The sequence below is a fragment of the Caloenas nicobarica genome, chromosome 10 (genome assembly GCF_036013445.1).
Source record: "Caloenas nicobarica isolate bCalNic1 chromosome 10, bCalNic1.hap1, whole genome shotgun sequence".
Lineage (NCBI taxonomy): Eukaryota > Metazoa > Chordata > Aves > Columbiformes > Columbidae > Caloenas > Caloenas nicobarica.
In genome coordinates this window covers 15,875,476-15,887,902 of record NC_088254.1, presented here as the reverse complement: position 1 = coordinate 15,887,902, position 12,427 = coordinate 15,875,476, and the positions used below count along the sequence as shown (strand labels likewise).

At 49.8% G+C, this 12,427-nt stretch overlaps 1 protein-coding gene across 6 annotated transcripts in view; it reads right to left on the bottom strand.

Moving 5' to 3' along the window:
* The window catches only part of NTRK3 (neurotrophic receptor tyrosine kinase 3), a 212,321-nt gene that overhangs the window by 159,191 nt on the left and 40,703 nt on the right, over window positions 1-12,427 (bottom strand). The gene's annotated exons all lie outside the window — the stretch shown is intronic.

Below are 12,427 nucleotides of genomic sequence, written 5' to 3'. Positions count from 1 at the left end.
ATGTGTTTGAGGCAGCACGAGCATAAAGAGAAAAGTCACTTTTTTTTTTTTAACAGAGAAGATTGTAATGAAACGCTTTCTGTAGGAGGCAACATTCCTGGGGACACCTGGCCAGCCTGAGAGCCACCAACCAAAGGACCAGCTCATGGGGTGAGCAGAGGGACAGGTGGTCACAAGCTCTGGCAGAAACCCAAATCTTCCCATTCCTGTGCTGGTCTCCAGGAAACACAGGAGGTGCTGCCTCACGTCCTCTGCTGAATCCCTGTCCCCACCAGCTCCCTCCGTCGATGGAGGCTGCAGATGCCCTCCTGCCTCAGCCCTGCTCGCTGGAAAGAGAGATGAAGAGCCAGAGGCGTGAACCATCTGGAGATTCATTAAAGTCTTGGCTGGCCAGAGAGGAAGCATGGGACAAGGTGGCCCAGAGGTGACAGCGAGGGCTCAGCCCACATCCCCTGTTTGATTTGCAGAAACATGCTAAAATCAAGAGAGCAAATCCTGGAACGGCTCCTGATGGATGAGGATTTGGGATGAGAAATGCATTTTTCACCTTACCCTGAGTTGCAGCAAGGGCAATGCAGCTGGGCAAATGCAGAGAGGGCACAGCCCAAGGACCAACAAGGGGAAAAAAAGTCACCTCTGCTCCTGTCCCACCCGCTACCAAGCGATGCTGTGAATCCCAAAACCCTGCAAAGAGAAGTGGGGAAGCTGCTGCAGCTCACACAGCAAACTACCATCCCAAAAGCTCTCTGCGAGCCTGGCAGAAGAATAAGCCTGAACACCGCGATGGCACAGTGCTGCATCATTAAATTCTGGCACTGCTTCGGATCAGACTATCCCGCTGTGGAAACCACGGCAAACCACAGGTACCTCATTTCACATGACTAAGATCCCACCATTCCTACAGCTGTAGACAAACTGCTTCTAGCCTCCAATAAAGTTTAGAAAAGGAGCAAAAATAGCAGGTGAAGCTAAGCAGAGGAGGGAAAAAATAAATATTGCAAAACTCCCTCTTTTATCCACCCTGGAGCACTGAGCACCTGGAAACTTTGCAAAGACAGATGAAAAGTAGGAGGGGAAGGAGCAGCTCGCTGCTACTGAAAAGTGAGACAGAAAACTCCCTCCCCCAACGCAGGGAGAAGAAGGAAGCGTAAAAGGGGATGCATGAGAGACAGCAAGATGTGGGAGAGAGGCAGAGATGCAGAGGAGGGAGTGAATCTTGCTGGAATGTCCTTTCTCAAAGGTCATGTTTTGCTACATTAGGCAGAAATGTCAAGAGAAAATTGGATTCTGAAAGAGAAGAAAAAAAAACAACAGGCTTTCCACGCAAATAAGGGAATCAAAAATAGCATGATCGTGTTATTACAATTTAGGACACAGAGAGATGGAGAAAGGAAACATCCTCGCTAATGCAAGGAGCTTTGCCAGGCAGATGTGCTCTGCTTCTCACCTCCTACAACCCCTGGAAACCAACTCCTGCCACCTCCTCCCTCCCCCAGACAACAAACCACAACAAGTATTAGGCAAGGAGGAGATGGGTCAGATGTGTCTTCACTTGTACACATCTGGCAGGAGATTCTGCTCTCAAAGGGCAAAGCTAGTGTCTGATCCGACCTGACCATCAACTTCTGCAGGGCTGGTCAAAGCGACACACACCAACGGCTCTGTACAAATCAGCCAGGACATACACAGGGAGGAACATGTTTGTTGTTGGAAACAAGACACCTTGGACACCTTAAAATGTCAGAAAGGTCCTTGCAATAGACCCTCGCAAAGGTCCTTGGTCTCAGCACAGAGACAGGCAGAGGCTGCATACAAACACATATTAAAACCACGCCATTTCAGTCACAAAAACTCCAAAGGTCAGAGATGCCAGGGTTGGGTTTCCACGTGCAAAGGGTACATCTGCTGACTTCTGCAAGAGATAAGCAGCTCCTACAGAGAAACTTCACTGCACAACACTGATTTCTCCCCCAGAATAGATCCATCCTGCATGCCGGATGGGCCAGGTTTCCCAGGAAAGATAGCACGTGATTGTGTAATCAGAGACAGTATTGCAGTACATGCACATGAGGAGATTAAACTATGGCTCCGCGGGTGAAAGCCTGAGCTCCAGAGCTTTGTAACACCCATTCAGTGCTCACAAGGTCCCCGCTGTGCTCCAACCTCGGCTGCATGCACTGATTTTTCCCGTTATTTTGTAACGTATAAATGTGGAGGAATGGGGGAAATCAAGGCCCTCCCAGCCAGGGCTAGTCCTCTCCCAGCTCCAGCTACCTGTTCCGTCTTTCCATCACTATTTCCAAGGCTGAAAGTCTGTTGCACCTCCAAATCCCTATCATTTTCAGTGGTCAGAACCTCCATCCTCCCGTGCCCAGGCAGCGCCAGGTCTCTTCTCCCCAACCCATTTGCTATCTCCCCCACCCAGCTGCATCACACCACCCATTTCTCTCCAGCCACTCCCAAATACTTTTCAGCCCTAATTTCCTTATCCATGCCCAAATTTCTTATGATCTTCCCCACTTTTACATCCTCCCATTCCAACTCCAGTGCCCCAAGAAGAGCTGCCACTCCCCATCTCCCCTACCCACTCCCAAACATCCTTTGCTAAACTTCCCCCCTCTAACTGGACCAAGAGCAATTCTGACAATGTAAGGAGAAGTCCCAGAGCAAAATTAAGTCTTCCAAGCAAAATCTGCCAACAGAGTGCAGGTGCTCTGTAACAGAAGCACCACCAGTATTTTCTAGATGCACAAAACAGCCCATTTCCTCCCTTCCTTTCTACAGCCTCAAACATTTGAGAAGGTTTTTATTCGAAACTAAAAAAAAAAAAAAAAATTAATTCAGCGAGGAGCAGACACCGAACACAGAAAACTTCAGCCTGAGCAATTAAAATTTGGCAGAGTTATAGGAAAGTGGAAGCAATCCTGTAGCAGAGCATGCCAGACAACCTTCATAACAGCCTGTGCATCTGCTCCACCTGTAATAAAATACAGCACATCACGCGTCCAGGAAAAACACGGGGAGGGAAGCAAAATGTGCATTTCACAGCAGCAAACAGGAGCCTGTCTCTGTCAGGACAGACCTGCCACCAGCCCTCCTAGAACATATTTAAACTCCTCCTTTGCCATGGAACATTTTCTCTATCACTCACAAGATGCTATTTTACACAGAGTGTTTAGAAATAGCTGTCGGGGTCTTTTTTTGCCTCCAGAGCAGGTTTCAAAGGAGTTGGGTAGGAACAGGGGGTTGGATGGAGCTCACCTGGACCAGGTCTGGGGCAGCAGACACCCAACCCACTCGTGACTGAGGCTCAACACCACTCTGCTCTCCTCCTGCTTTGGAGGTGTCTTGTCACACCATATCTCCACCAGCAACCCCACACACTCCTCAAAAGCAGGATGTTATCACCAAGTGACAGCAAAGTCCCAGTTCTTGCTCTCTTCCTCCATCCATCCTCCTGCTTTTCAGGAGAGGACACGCTGTGTCCTGCGTGCTCTCCTACAGACACCGCAGAGACTCTGCTGGTGACCATTGGAGAGGTGACTGTTGCCACGGATGGATGGCAGGTTGGACCATGTAGGTACATCTGTTGGACAAGCTCTTGCATTTAAAAAGGGATGAGTGGGCGCAGGACAAAAATAGGAGTCTGGATCTGTGCAGCCCAGAACAGGTGGACGTCAGTGCAAGTGCAGACGCATGTTTTCTTTTCCCTCAATTACCCAGCAGCAAAAAGTGTTTCCACTATTAAAGCCATTTTTATTCAGCTAAATTAAGCCAGTTGCTTCATTAATGACACCAAGAAGCAGGAGCCCCTGTAATTAAACTGTAAGCTATATCGTGCAGTTCAGCCCAACGCAACGGCAGAAACGCTGCTGCTGGGGAGGAACCCTCCATGTCTGTCCCTCCTCCACACATCTCCCTCCTCCACTCGCCCTTGTTTCCAATCTGACACATTTACTTCTGCATGGGAGAAGTATTTCACAAGTTTTAATAACACAGTGCCACTCCGAAAATCCTGATCGGAAGGGGATTAACTGTGCAGAGCAGCTGAGGCTGAGGGAGCGCGGGTCTGGCAGAAATGAGAAGCGAGCTGCACATCCCAGCCACGGTCCCCAGCGCTTGATATGCTGGTGGCACCGTGTGGGACTCCCTTGATATCCCCTGTGCTCTGGGCACAATGAGTGCCTCCCATCATCTCACAGCAGCCTTGGCTGGGTGCTGGTGGCCACAGGGGAGGAAAATGTCAGCAGCTTCACATGCTGCCATAGATGTAGGGGTAGTTCCATCCAGGCTTCATCTCTGCAGCACGTAAGCTGTTAAAGCTTTGGGTTTGAACCAGAGAAGGGCTGGAAAGTCACTCTGGGGCTTGCTTGTCCCTGCCAGATAACTCAAATGACCTCTAAAAGTGATGTTACACTCCCCATTGCCTGCCCTGCCCTTCCCCCTCCCTCCTTTTCCTGTTTAGTAAGCAATCTTGCTCATTAAGGGAAAAAATGTACTGTCCTCCCTTAATGAATGTGCTAAAATTACCCCAGCAAGTCCCAGACACTGTGGCAGCACAGGCTTCCCCACAAATCAGGCTCTGAAGTATTGGACTCAACTGAAGTCTCCAATAGCTCAGCACAAAACCTCAGCAAGATGCGCTGCAAAAGCACCGGGCAATGCCAAGAGCCTGCAAACCTCGCACGTCCAGAATCAGAGTTAGCAGAATGGGATACGGTGTTAAACTGGTCAGCCTGAGGTTTCATAGCTTCCAGCAGTTCTCCCGTTTGTGCTCCCTGTCCGTGCTCAGCACCAGGACATGGGTATTGGTCCAATGGAGGAGTAAGAAAGCTTACAGAGGTCCTCCAGCTATGGTCCAGCATTACCTACAGTACAGTTCTGCTCCTCAAGCAACTCCTTCAGCAACGCCCAGGTCTTTACTGACTCCAAACATAGCAGAATAATAAAAAAAAAAAAAAAAGTCTGAGGTTCAGTGTTCCTTTGGGAGTTTGGACAGAGTAACTAACCCTTTTCTCATGTCCACGGGTACTGTCCTACGCCTTATAAGGCATCTGTCACACAGCATGTCCCATCACATTATCATCTCATTTTCCCCAAAATTACTTCTTGTTCTAGGGCTATAGATAGAACTTGCAACAATTTCCCAAACTCAAAGCATCATGCGCTAGAGGAGAAGAAACCATAATTGGTGACACAAGAGAGGAGACCCTGCCATGTCAATGCCCACCCACGAGCCCTGGAGAGGTGATGCCGGAGAAGGAATAACCACCCCTCTGTATTTCCCATTTGCGCAATCTTGATTCGTAAAGTCCCAGCTGTCACTGAAAGTGGGCTGGAGGAGGTGGAAGGGGCTGCTTTCCTGCATTGTTCTTTGAACAGCAGCATTACAAAACAGAAGTTGCAGAGCAAGTGGGAAGGCACGAGGCACCACGCCTCCATCACAGGGCTCCCACCACCAGCGCCAGGGGAACATCTGCCCCACGCCTCCCCTCCCACTGCCTTTGCCAACACAGCAAGCCATCTCCTGCTGCTGCCTCCATCCCAGCCCATCCCAAAACACTTTAAAGGCTGTTTTAAAGGCCATCCCCAACCCCATGATGCTTCCACACCCTTTAAGTCATCTCTTCTGAGGCATCTCCCAGCTGCATGAAGCTTTGTTTGGAGACAAATCACCCCCCAGAGCTTATTGTTGCTCACAAGTTTGGTTCAGCACATGATACAGATGGGAAACTATCACCAGATGTAGATAATATTGTCCCTTATGCTTCAAGGCAGATCAGATGCAGGGATCTGGTCCTCCGGACTACACTTGTCTCTGTTTTGTTGTGCTCAGTTTCCACTGCTCTTCTCCAAAGACATCTGGATTCTCAGAGGACTCAAGGAAAGGTTAAAAGCTGGGTCAGCCTTGCAGTTGCTTTGCCTTTGCCTGCCAGCTTCCCTGCAGGGCAGAGTCCAGCAGCATCCACGGAACATGCCAGTCATGCTCAAAGAAGAGAACATGCTCAAAGAAGAGAAAAATCAACCTGCAACAACAGGCAAGAGCCCTTCCCCACGGCTGCCCTCCTGCAGCTGAGATATCCTCAGGGCTGTTCTGCCCCCACCCCATCTCTTCTCCCCCAAGCTATAATAATTTTACATCCATTAGGCTTGGAACGTAACTTGTACATTGGGCTTTTCTCCTGCTTCAGTATGCACAAATAGTATTGGAGAAGTGTGCCGCTTGGTAACAAGGGTTGCCAGCTATCAGCTCCAGTGAGAGGTTGGGTTGATCCTGCCTGTGTTCTTCAAATTGCATGTTTCTTTGAGCTAGGAGCAGAGAACACCTGGGGAATGCCTCCCATTTGCAAGTTTCCAGCAGACCCAGGGCAAACCCAACTGCTGTGTGAGAGAAGAGAGCTCTGTGCCGCAGTGAGACACAGCACAAGGAGATGGCATGGGAAGGAGAGCTGTGCCCAAGGGCATTTCCCAGTATGTGGTGACACCAGGCCCCAAACACGTGCCCTCCCAGGCTCCTGCATGTTTCCCACCACCTCCTCCTTGAATACACTGAAGTTCAGGAGGTACCACCCCAACTGGGACATTACCCCTAAATGCACCGGTAGGCACTGGGAGAGCTGGACAAGATCCTCAAGAGCCTCAGGTTCAACACAGATCTGGTCGTCCCACTCCCTCCTGAACTAAGGCTATGCCCTCAGCTGTTAAAGGGCTCTTGCATCAAATTTATATTGAAAGAAAAAAAAAATCTTCACCTACTTGGATGCCCAGAAATCAATGAATCCTGGATAATCTCAAACCCTGCTCTTTCAGGGGGTTAGTAAAGGGAAAAGTAACATTTGGGCCTCAGAGGTGCCAGAATGGGCTCAGATGGTAGCAAGGGCTCTGCAGAGCCTCTAAAGAAAGCAAGGGGTACAAATATGAAAAAAAATATATATACACACACACACACATATATATATATATATATATCTCCCAGCAACAGCAAAACAACAGGGCATAAGGCAGGCTAAGCTCTCGGCAGACACTGCTAAATGGTTTCCAATTAATTAACTGATTACATGATAGAACAGAAGGGGATTCAAGTGAGTGCTGTTGACCTTTAAGAATAATTAATATCATCAGGATCGCAGAACTCGTCCAAGAAAAATAATTAGGAAGATTCTAATATTGCCTCCAAAGCCACATCGGAGGGGGAGAGGAAGGTTCTGGTTAATGCAGAGGCACAGTTCCCAAGGATTTGCGAGCAAACCCACTTCTCCCTTCCACTTGCTTCCCCCTGTAGAGCTCCCACACACACATGCTTCTTCCCTACACCAGTCAATCCTCCCTCTCCTCTCCAGATCCATTTTCCCCATCATCTTTTCTATGCCCCATCCCCCTTCTGTTCCATTTCAACCTTCTTTCCTAATGACTCCTTGCTTCAATCCTTTCTTGCAACCCTCTCTCTCTCTCTCTCTCCAGACTGGTCCCTGTCCCTCATACATCCACATCCCATTCCCTGCTCATCTTTGACCAGCCTCAAGTTCTGCTCTCTGCATTCCTGGACCTCAGGAAGGAGCCCTGTTCCTTCTATATGACATAGATCCACTTTTTGTCTTCAGCCACCGCTGGCAGCTGCATAGGCTGACAGAAGGCAAGCGCTATATGTAATCCCAGAAAAGCCCTGCTTTTCCTCAGCAGTCAAATCCATCACAGAGGCTGGTCTGGGAAGCAGATGTAAGTGATGCACAGCAACAGGAGAAAGTGAAAGACAGGGAACTCATGACTCCCCTTTCTCCCATTACACCTCACCAAGCACACAAATACTCCCACCTCACTATATTTTCCTTGCTTCTCCTTTGCCAGTTCACTTGGCCCACAGGTCCTGCGTGGGAGAGGGGCTGGAAAGCCACTGAGCCAAGCAGGAACTGCAGTGGTGAGCTTCGCAGGGAAGGTCGTTTGAACACACTGGAAGGAAGGTTGCACGAACAGCCAACATTTCTTGTGAAGGAAGCGTAAAATAAAACCCCACGGCCCTGGAACGAAACCCACCTTTGCAGCGAATAAATAAATGTCCTCTGCTGCTTATTATCGTTAAAACTTCTGTGGCTTGACACTTCACTAAATTATAGATAAAAGGAAAAAACGGTTCTTCCTGGGCTCAGAAAAGCAGGCTGCTGCCAAAGAGCTGTGTTTACACCAGCTAATGAAAAGAAAGCCTGCCATTAGCCTGCAGCACTCGACCCACCTCGGCAGGGAGCAGAACTACCTGCACCCACAGCACAGGGAGCCTGGGAGCAGTGGCCAGACACCAAGAGGGACCAGAGCTGGGGGGCAGGCAGGGGCAGCTGCCTGGCATGGCGAGGTGCACACGTGGGGAACAGGGGACCAAAGGGACTCCGCCATCAGCCAGCGGAGATGGCAGCTGCCACCTCCCATGCTGCGCAGAGGCTCCTGGCCACAGCGGGAGGCGAGGCTGATGTGCTCCAGCTACGCCTCATCAAACGGCAAGAAAAGCATCAGCCTGGGAGACAGACAGCATCGAGCAGGGGGCTGCCTCACACCAGGCTGCTGCTTCCCTCCGGGGGCCTGTGAGGTAGGGATGGAGAGCATGGAGGTAGCAGGTGCCTTTTGGGGAGAATCATTCCTGCTTGCAGGAGCTGAGCACACAGGGAGGAGTAATGCTCTGAGCAGAGACCTGCCTGCAGCTACACAGGAGCTGTTGTGTGATGTGCCTCAGCACGGCCCCAGGCACACTTGGCTGAGGGGGACAGGGAACTGTTGGGGACTTAATGTAGTCAGAGTCTAGCAAAGCCTGCTTGCTCCACTCCTCGCTTATAGCCACCTCAAAAGCAGAAACATATTTTGTCTTTGACAATTAGTTCTGTCAAAAACAAAAACCAAACACCAAAACAAAACACACACACAAAAAACACAACAAAAAACCCCACAAGAATGTCTGGACACAGCAGTTACATTCTTCCTGTTCTTCTGAATACGTGGTGTACTTAAAAAGGAAAAGATTCTTTCACCCACCCTTTATCTTCAAATATTGGACATTGTGAGGAAAATCTTCAAATGAAAAGACTAATCACCATGAAGCACCGAGTGCCTCAGACTGCAGCAGGCATTCCTTCATTATTCTGAGACAGCAAATTACCCACAATTATCAACACGCACAACTGGATACAACAAACATTTAGCCAAAGCCCACGGGTTGCGGTTGCAGTGAGCTTGGATGGCAGTTCTCCTAGAGAACTACTCATGTGAGAAACCCACAGACAGCAGCCGGGTAGCGATGCTTCAAGACAACTCCATTCACATTGCAGAACAAAACCAGTGCCAGGAGCCACTGCAGTTCAGAAAGTTTAATATTGCATCTCTCAAATAGGCATCTCGGCAGCCTGGCTTCATCGCTGGAGAGATGGAAGAATAAAGGTGGAGCTGGCAGTGAAACCAGGCCAGTCACTTCTCAGGTAGGCTCGCACCTGATGGCTTGATCCAGCACCTGCAAGCAGGTGTGCACAGCCTCTGCTCCACTCATTGGCCTGGGTGCTTGGCTGAGGCTGGAAGGGGAATGAGGTTGTTCCAAGAGAAGGGCAAAGGAGGCAGGAGCTGCAGGCAGGGAGGCCAAGCTGCAGGCTTGGGCTGAGCAAGAGGCAGGGAAGCTGGAGGGCTTCATGCAGGCAGGGAGGCTGGATCAGAGCCAGGCTGCAAGCAGAGAGGACCAAGAGGCCTGGGCAAGGCTACAGGACAGGGCCCATGGTCCAGGCAGGGTGGCTGGGGCTGGTTCTAGGCTACAGGCAGAGAGGTCAGAGCTGATTGGCAGCAGGGAGGCCCCAGCTGCAGGCAGAGAAGACAGGAGGCTGGAGAACTGGCTTGGAGGCAGAGAAGCCTGGAAATTTGGAGGGTGGGAGGCAGAGAGGCCCAGCCACAGGCAGGAAGGTCAGGTCTGGGTTGGAGGCTGGGAAGGAAGGCAGGCTCAGCTGCAGGCAGGAAGATCAGCAGCTCGGTTGGAAGCCAAGAGGCCAGGCCTGCAGGCAGGGAGGACAAGAGGCCAGAGGTGCAGGCTGGGGGGTGCAGAGGCCAGAGGTGCAGGCAGGGGGGTGCAGGCTGGGGAGGTCAGAGGCGAGGGGTGCAGGCTGGGGCAGGGGGGTGCAGGCTGGGGGGGGGGCAGGCTGGGCTGCCGGCCCTGTCCATGGTGCTGAAGCATGGCACCACGGGGAGCCCAGTGCTGGCCACGGCCTCACCCCACGGGACACCTGTGGGCACCAGCAGTCCCGGAAAAGGCCAGGCAGGACCTCGGGGAATGCTGGACATCAGCTAACATGAAACAGTCACCCTCAGTTAAGTCTACAGACAGGGTCACCCACAGCTCCTGAGAAGGACAAACTCCTGGCTCCTACTGGCAGACTTGTAAATATCCCACCGTCTCTTGCATCCAACATAATTCACAGCTCATCCCTTCACAGATACCAATGAGAGGAGGGGGTTGGTGGGAAACTCCACCCCCTCAGCCAGTTTTCTAATAAAATTTTATAATTCCAATAAAACACATAACTGTCTAACTTATGACATTTAAATTCTTGCCTAGTCACACACCATCATGAATTAATGTCCCATCATTCGTGCCCTGTCGTATCTTATTGCTCAAATAACATATGATTTTAATGTTTCTATTTTTCTGCCCTGGTGCCTATTGCCTGTATATCAAAAAGGGAAAAATCAGCCCTGCAATCATACTGTTAGTAAACCAGTATCACAGAAGAAAAGTTCCAGGTGTAATAACTTGTGCAGTCACTTAACTTGCACTCATCCTGCCATGACTGTTCACTCTCTCCCCCAGCAGGTTTCAAGGAGGTTTCCATGTCCTAAGGTGCCTCTTGGGGAAGGATCCTCCTCCTTGTGCAGCACCTCTTACACTGGCATAGACAGGTGAGATGCCTTGCACCACATCTAAACAACTGAGCCACAGTGTTTGGGGAGCAAGCAAAAGGAACAGCCAAAGGCTGCTTCTGGAGTACCTCCATGCTGCAGTGACCTCAGGAGGTGAGGAACAAGGTCTGGTCCTTGTCATGCCCAAATCTCCAGAAATTCTGTGCTGATGATGATCTCTGAGATGTGGCGAGGTTTAACACAACTACACCTCAGCTTCAGGATCACATCCAAGTGGAATGTTTGACCTCTCTTTGAAAGGAAGCTCACAAGACATCCATCAGGTCATTGTCACACAGCAATAACTATGTCACAGAGGATGAGCCCCTCAAAAGCCCCAACTTGTCTGAAGTTCACATTTTACCCCAGTCCTGAAACAAGGCTTGTAAAAAGACACAAGCACACACCCATGTAGGAGCAGCCTCATTCAAAACATCCTCGGCATTGTCTGAAGCCTTTTTTTTTTTTTAAAGGAGGCGATGTAAAAAATAGGACCTTTGCAAAACCACAGTTGTCCTTCACATCTGCCACAAGAAAATTGATCAAACTTCATGAAGGGAAATAAGTATCATGGCCACAGGATGCAGATGGAAAGAACATCAACATTTCAAAGGAAGGAGGGAGAGACAAAGCCACAGCAAAATCCTGAGAGCCCAGGCACCAGAGTGATAGGCACAACATAAGAAACTGAGCAGGCAACAAATATTTGTGACAGCGTTATTATAAATCATCTTCCATTGCAACAGCATCCCACAATTCAAGGCCAGGTTTCACTAGAAATGATACAGGGCATTAATGCTGCAAATTCACCAGATACAAGCAGAGAAAACAAATACAAGTATTCCAGGTTTTCAGATAGAGAACTGATGCAGGACAAGTGTCGCCGCAAGGTGCACAGTGCTTGAGTTGGAAACTTTCTTTCTCAGGTCCCACTAGAGTACACCAGTCACAAACTCACCGTGCTCTGCTTCCTATTACAATCCAATAAACCTTCTCCACAGCTGAGCGAAGCAGCCTGCAGTCAGGAATTAGTTACCCAGCCCTCTGAATGCAGGTCAAACGATTTCAACACAGCCTGAAGGAAAGTTACAGTCCTGCAGGGAATGTGTCTCCTCTGGCCTCGTGCACAACGGCCAGTAAAACACAGGATCTACCTCTGCTACTGCATAAAAAGGAATAGCTGCAGCTAATGACTTATCAGTCACCTGTGGTAATGACTAGAAATAAACATGCCAACAAATCACTGCTGCTGATTAACATATCAGTGAGGACTGGTACTACACTGGCATCCAGGGGACGAAGCGGATGGGAGGCAGAACAGGAAAGTTTATGGAAGCAGAGGTGTTTCTGCAGTTTATTTTAATGACTGTGCTATAAGCACACCCAGCATTTTATAAAACTAGAGACACATGGAGGGAAATGCTTCCCTAAGTAAATCGCAGCACAGAGGTTTGCTCCTAAAAGGGGCTGGAGCAGGAACATCCTCAGAGTGCAAATGGGAATCAAAGGGCAC